The sequence below is a fragment of the Mus caroli genome, chromosome X (genome assembly GCF_900094665.2).
Source record: "Mus caroli chromosome X, CAROLI_EIJ_v1.1, whole genome shotgun sequence".
In the NCBI taxonomy this organism is placed as follows: domain Eukaryota; kingdom Metazoa; phylum Chordata; class Mammalia; order Rodentia; family Muridae; genus Mus; species Mus caroli.
In genome coordinates, this window is record NC_034589.1 from 69,615,515 (window position 1) to 69,622,941 (window position 7,427).

At 37.2% G+C, this 7,427-nt stretch overlaps 1 pseudogene; it reads left to right on the forward strand.

The window, feature by feature from the left end:
- The window catches only part of LOC110286242, a 12,849-nt pseudogene that overhangs the window by 1,219 nt on the left and 4,203 nt on the right, over nucleotides 1-7,427 (forward strand).

The window sequence follows — 7,427 nt, forward strand, 5'->3', positions numbered from 1 at the left end:
AACAGGGCTTAATTAATTTGTTATGGGCAGATACAATGTAGTTTACATTGATTTCTGTAAGCTTTTCTAAATGTATGTTCCAGCTTATGTATTTATATGGAACTGGTCTTCTCAAAGGTAGCTAAGACATAAAGAGATTGAAACATGGAGTTCTTTCTAACACATAAGTCCACAAAATGTTATTCTTGGAACACACATTATGTCTGCTCTGTTCAAATGTATGTAAATACTGAATGCTATATAGTGTGCCTGGAATGTAAAGGTAAGTGGGCCAAAGTGTACATCAAGACCAACAACATCCTGTGGTACCGCAGGATCCAGGAAAGCAGCCTGTGTGGACACGCAGCATTCGTTATGTCTGCACTGCACCCGGATACTTGCCTAGGATGGCAGACTCCTTCTGTGGTGCGGGGTGGGGGTGGGGTCATGGAAACATGTTCTTTCTAAGATGAATTTAGAATTCATATATCTGCTTTTAATAAAAGATGATGTAACTGTGGTGTTGAAAAAAAAAAGAAAGAAAGAAAGAAAGAAAGAAAGAAAGAAAGAAAGAAAGAAAGAAAGAAAGAAAGAAAGAAAGAAATTCCTCTTTGGAGAATTATCTGTTTAGTCTGTGTTCAATTTTTAATTGGGTTATTTCTTTTGTTGGTGTATAATGTGAAGGGTATCCTTTCACTAATTTCTTTCTTAGCCTGTTTATCATTTATATAAAGGAAGGCTACTGATTTGTTTGAGTTAATATTATGTCCAGCCACTTTGCTGAAGTGTATATATATATATATATATATATATATATATATATATATATACATATATATATATATATATAGTTTAGAAGTTCTCTGGTGCAATTTTTGGGGTCAATTAATTCTATTATCATATCATCTGCAAATAGTGATATTTTGACTTCTTCCTTTCCATTTTGTATCCCCTTGATCTCCTTTTGTTGTCTAATTGCTCCAGCTAGAACTTCAAGTACTATATTGAATAGGTAGAGAGTGGGCAGCCTTGTCTATTCCCTGATTTCAGTGGGATTGCTTCAAGTTTCACTTCATTTAGTTTGATGTTGGCTACTGGTTTACTATATATTGCTTTTATTATGTTTAGGTATGGGCCTTGAATTCCTGATCTTTCCAAGACTTTTACCATGAAGGGGTGTTGAATTCTGTGAAATCCTTTTTCACCGTCTAATGAGATGATCACGTGATTTCTTTCTTTGAGTTTGTTTCTGTAGTGGATTATATTGATGGATTGCCCTATATTAAACCATCCCTGCATCCCTGGGATGAAGCCTACTTGATCCTGATGAATGACTGTTTTGATGTGTTCTTAGATTCAGTTTGTGAGAATTTAATTGAGTATATTTTTTATTTAATTTTTTTGTAATTCATTTTTTACACTCCATATTCCATTCCCCTCCCCTCCCACCCTCCAACTGCTCACATTTCCTCCCCACCACACCCTGTCTTCACGTGGATGCCCCCACCCACCACCCCATCTGACCTCTAAATTCCCTGGGGCCTCCAGTGTCTTGACAGTTAGGTGCATCATATCTGAATGAACATAGACCTGGAAGTTCTCTACTGTATGTGTGCTTGAGGCCTCATAGCAGCTGGTGTATGCTGTCTGTTTGGTGGTCCAGTGTTTGAAAGATCTTGGGGATCCAGATTAATTAAGACTGCTGGTCTTCCTATAGGATCACCCTTCTCAAATTCTTTCAGCCTTCCCTAATTCAACAACATGGGTCAACTGCATCTGTCCATTGGTTGGTGCAAATATCTGCATCTGACTCTTCCTTATTGTGAGTACCCCATAACCTCAGTAATAGAGTCAGGCCTTGGGTCCTCCCCTTGACCTGGATCCCCTTTTTGGGCCTGTCAATGGACCTTCTTTTCCTCAGGCTCCTTGGGGCTTCAGTCCTTTTCCCTCACCCAATACCAGATCAGGTTCCCCTCTCCCCATTCACTTTCCCTCCCAGGTCCCTTCCTCCCTCCCCACTTATGATTGCTTTCTTCTCTCTCTCAAGTGGGACTGAGGTATCTTCACTTGGGCACTTCAGCTTGTTGAGCTTTTTGAATTCTGTGGACTCTAACTTGTGTATTCTGTATGGTTTGTGTGTGTGTGTGTGTGTGTGTGTGTGTCTAATATCCACTTATTAGTGTGTACATACCATGCATGTCCTTTTGAGTCTGAGTTACATCACTCAGGATGATATTTTCTAGTTCAATCCATTTGCCCACAAAAGTCAGTATGTCCTCATTTTTAATAGCTGAGTAGTAGTATCCCATTGTGTAAATGAATCACATTTTCTGTATCCATTCTTCTGTCATGGGACATCTAGGTTGTTTCCAGCTCTTGGCTATCAAAAATAAGGCCACTTGGAACACATGCCCCTGTGGCATGATGGGCCATATTTTGGGTACATTTCCAAGAGTGGTATAGCTGTGTCTTTGGGTAGATCTCTTTCCAATTTTCTGAGGAAACTCCAGATTGATTTCTAGAGTGTTTGTACCAGTTTGCAATCCCACCAGCCATGGAGGAGTGTTCCTCTTTCACCACATCCTCTCCAAAATGTGTTTGCATTGATATTTGTAAGAGAAATTGCTTTAATTTTCTCTTTCTTTGTTGAGTCTTTGTGTGCTTTTGGTATCAGCATAAATGTGACTTTATAGACCGAATTGGGTAGTGTTCCTTCTGCTTCTACTTTGTGAAATAGTTTGAAGAGTAGTGGTATTAGGTCTTCTTTGAAGGTCTGATAGAATTCTATGCTAGACCATCTGGTCCTGGACTTTTTTTTTTTTTTTTTTTGGCTCAGAGACTTAATGATCGCTTCTATTTCTTTAGGTGTTATGGGACAGTTTAGATGGTTTATCTGATCCTGATTTAACTTTGTTACCTGGTGTCTGTCTGGAAAATTGTCCATTTCTTTCAGATTTTCCAATTTTGTTGAGTATAGGCTTTTGCAGTAGGATCTGATGATTTTAGGAATTTCCTCAGTTTCTGTTGTTATGTCTCCCTTTTCTTTTCTGATTTGCTAATTTGGATACTGTCTCTGTGCCCTCTGGTTAGTTTGGCTAAGAATTTATCTATCTTGTTGATTTTCTCAAAGAACCAGCTCCTAGTTTCATTGATTCTTTTTACAGTTTTCTTTGTTTTTACTTGGTTGATTACAGCCCTGAGTTTGATTATTTCCTGATGTCTATTCCTCTTGGGTGAATTTGCCTCTTTTTTTTTCTAGATCTTTCAGGTGTGCTGTCAAGCTGCTAGTGTATGCTCTCTCCAGTTCCTTTTTTGAAGGCACTCAGAGCTATAAGTTTTCCTCTTAGCACTGCTTTCATGGTGTCCCATAAGTTTGGGTATGTTGTGCCTTCATTTTCATTGACCTCGAAAAAGTCTTTAATTTATTTCTTTACTTCTTCCTTGACCAAGTTATCACTGAGTAGAGAGCATTGTTCAGCTTCCATGTGTATGTGGGCTTTCTCTTGTATTTGTTATTTTTGAAGACCAGTGTTAGTTCGTGGTGATCTGAAAGGGTGCATGGGATTATTTCAATATTTTTGTATTTTTGAGGCCTCTTTTGTGACTGATTATATGGTCAGTTTTGGAGAAGGTACAATGAAGTGTTCAGAAGAAGGTACATACTTTTGTTTTAGCACAAAATGTTCTATAGACATCTGTTAAATCCATGTGGCTAATAAATTCTGTTAATTTCACTGCATCTCTGTTTAGTTTCTTTTTACATGATATTTCAGTTGATGAGAGTTGGATGTTCAAATCTTCTAATATTATTGTATGAGGTACAATGTATGCTTTGACCCTTTGTAAAGTTTCTTTTATGAATGTGGATGTCCTTGCATTTGGATCATAGATGTTCAGAATTAAGAGTTTATCTTGGTAGATTTTTCCTTTGATGAGTATGAAGTGTCCTTCATTATCTTTTTTGATAACTTGTGGATGAAAGTTGATTTTATTCGGTATTGGAATGGGTATTCCAGCTTGTTCCTTGGCACAGTTTGGTTGGAAAATTGTTTTCCTGCCTTTTACTCTGAGGTAGTGCCTGTCTTTGTCACTGAAGTGTGTTTTCTGTAAGCACCAAAATGATGGGTCCTGTTTATGTATCCAGTGTGTTAGTACATTTCTGTTTATTAGGTAATTCAGTTCATTGATGTTAAGAGATTTTAAGGAATAGTGATTGTTGCTTTCTGTTGTTTTTTGGTGTTATTGTTAGAGATGGAATTATGTTTGTGTTGCTATCTGCTTTTAAGTTTTTTGAAAGAAGATTACTTTCTTGCTTTTTCAAGGGTGTAGTTTCCCTCCTTGTGTTGGAGTTTTCCATCTATTATCCTTTCTAGGGCTGGATTTATGGAAAGATATTGTGTAAATGTGTTTTTGTCATGGAATATCTTGTTTTCTCTGTCTATGATAATTGAGTGCTTTGCTGGGTATAGTAGCCAGTGCCAGCATTTGTGTTCTCTTAAGGACTGTATGAAACCTGCCCAGGATCTTCTAGCTTTCATAGCCTCTGGTGAGAAGTCTGGTATTATTCTGATAGGTCTCCTTTTACATGTTACTTGACCTTTTTGCCTTACTGCTTTTATTATTCTTTCTTTGTTTTGTGCATTTGATATTTTGACTATTTTGTGACAGGAGGAATTTCTTTTCCAGTTCTTTCTATTTGGAGTTCTGTAGGCTTCTTGTATGTTCATGGGCATCTCTTTCTTTAGGTTAGAGAAGTTTCCCTCTATAATGTTGTTGAAGATATTTACTGGCCCTTTGAGTTGGGAATCTTTGCTCTCTTTTATACCTATTATCCTTAGGTTTGGTCTTCTCTTTGTGTCCTGTATTTCCTGGATGTTTTGAGTTAGGAGCTTATAGCATTTTGCATTTTCTTTGACTGTTGTGTCAGTGTTTTCTATGGTGTCTTCTGCACCTGAGATTCTCTCTTCTATTTCTTTTATGCTGTTGGTGACATTTGTGTCTATGACTTCTGATTTCTTTCCTGGGCTTTCTGTCTCCCTTTGTGATTTCTTCATTGTTTGTATTTCCATTTTTAGATCCTGGATGGTTTTGTTAAATTCCTTCACCTTTTAAGTTGTGTTTTCCTGTAATTCTTTATGGNTTATTTTGTGTTTCTTCTTTAAGGGATTCTACCTGTTTACTTGTGTTCTCCTGCATTTCTTTAAGGGAATTATTTATGTCCTTTTTGAGGTCCTCTATCATCATCATGAGATGTGATTTTAAATCAAATTCTTATTTTTCCAATTTGATGGGGTATCCAAGACTTGCTGTGGTGAGAGAACTGTGTTCTGATGATGCCAAATACCTTGGTTTCTGTCGCTTATGTTCTTGCACTTGCTTCTTCCCATCTGGTTATCTCTGGTGTTAGCTGGTCTTGCTGTCTTGAATGTGGCTTGTAAGTCTCCTGTAAGTCTGTGTGTCAGCACTCCTGGGAGACCAGCATTCTCTGGGAAGAATTTGTGTATGGAGAGCTGTGGCACAGGAGGGGCAGATGGAATCCAAATAGATCCTGTCCCAGGCTGTTCCTTGGTTCCTGTGTCCTGAAGGCTCTGGGTGGGTTCCTTTTGGGCCAGGTATTTGAGCAGAAGTGGTGGTCTTACTTGTGCTCTCAAGTATGTCAGCACTCCTAGGAGACCAGCTGTCTCCTGGTAGATTTGGTATAGAGAGCAATTCAATTCAATTCTGTTGATCAAACTGTCTGTTTTTGTGCCAATAGCATGCAGTTTTTATTACTATTGCTCTGTATTACAGCTTGAAATCATGGATGGTGATACTTCCAGAAGTTCTTTTATTGTACAGTATTATTTTGGCTATCTTGGGATTTTTGCTTTCCTATATAAAGCTGAGAATTATTCTTTCAAGGTCTGTAAAGAATTGGGATGAGCTTTTGAGGGGAACTGCATTGAATCTGTAGATTGCTTTTGTAAGATGGCCATTTTTACAATGTTAATCCTACTGACCCATGAGCATGGGAGATCTTTCCATCATCTGATATCTTCTTCAATTTCTTTCTTCAATGTTCTTGTCATACAAGCCTTTCACTTGCTTTGTTAGATTTGCAGCAAGATATGTTTTATTATTTGCAGCTATTGTGAAGGGTTTTGTTTCTCTGATTTCTTTCTTATCCCATTTATCATTTTTTACATAGGAAGGATATTGATCTTTATTTCTAGTTTTATATCCTGCCACATCACTGAAGGTCTTTATTAGCTGTAGGAATTTCCTGGTAAATTTTTGGGTTCACTCATGTATACTATCATATCATCTGCAAATAGTAAAACTTTGACTTCCGTTTTGTAGGCCCTTGATCACCTTTAGTAGTCTTGTTGCTCTAGCTAATCTACTCCTCTTGGGTGTGCTTGCTTCTTTTTTGTTTTAGAGCTTTCAGTTGCGCTGATAATTTGCTAGTGTAGGATCTCTCCAGTTTCCTTATGAAGGCACTTAGTGCTATAAATTATCCTCTCAGCACTCATATTATTGTGTCCAGTAAGTTTGTGTATGCTGTGTCTTCATTTTCATTGAATTCTACAAAGTCTATATATATATATTTAATTTCTTCCCTGACTGAGTAATCATTGAGTAGAGAGTTGTTCAGTTTCCATGAGTTTGTAAGCTTTCTGTTGTTTCTGTTGCTGTTGAAATCCAGCTTTAATCTACAGTAGTCTGCTAGAGTACAGGGTGTTGTTTCAATTTTCTTGTCTCTGTTGAGACTTGCTCTTTATTTGAGTATGTGGTCAACTTTGGAGAAAGTTTCATGAGTTGCTGAGAAGAAGGTCCATAATATTGCAATTGGGTGTAATGTTTTGTAAGTATATGTTATGTTTATTTAGTTTATTACTCCAGTTAGCTCCAGCATTTCTTTGTTTAATTGTTTTGTAGATGATTTGTCCATTGGTGAGAATGGGGTATTTAACTTCCCTACTATCAATGTGTTACGATCAATGTGTGATTTAAATTGTGGTACTTTTTGTTTTACAAGTATGGGTGCCCTTGTGTTTGGAGCATAGATGTTAAGAATTAAAATATCATCTTGATGGATTTTCCTCTGATGAATATGTAGTGTATGTCCCCATCTCTTTGCTTAATTGTGGTTTGAATATTTTGTTAGATATTAAAATGGCTACATTGTCTTGCTTCTAAGGTTCATTGGCATGAAATATCCTTTCCCAACTATTTACCTTGAGGTAATGTTTATACTTGATGTTGAGGTATTTTTCTCATATCCAGTAAAAGGATGAATTCTGTTTCTGTACCCATTTGTTAATCTGTGTCTTTTATTGGGGAATTGAGGCCATTAGTAATGAAAAGTATCAATGGACAATGATTGTTAATTTCTGCTATTCTTATGTTGTTGTTGGCAATTGTGTGTGTGTGTGTATCTGTGTGTGTGTGTGTGTGTGTGTGTGTGT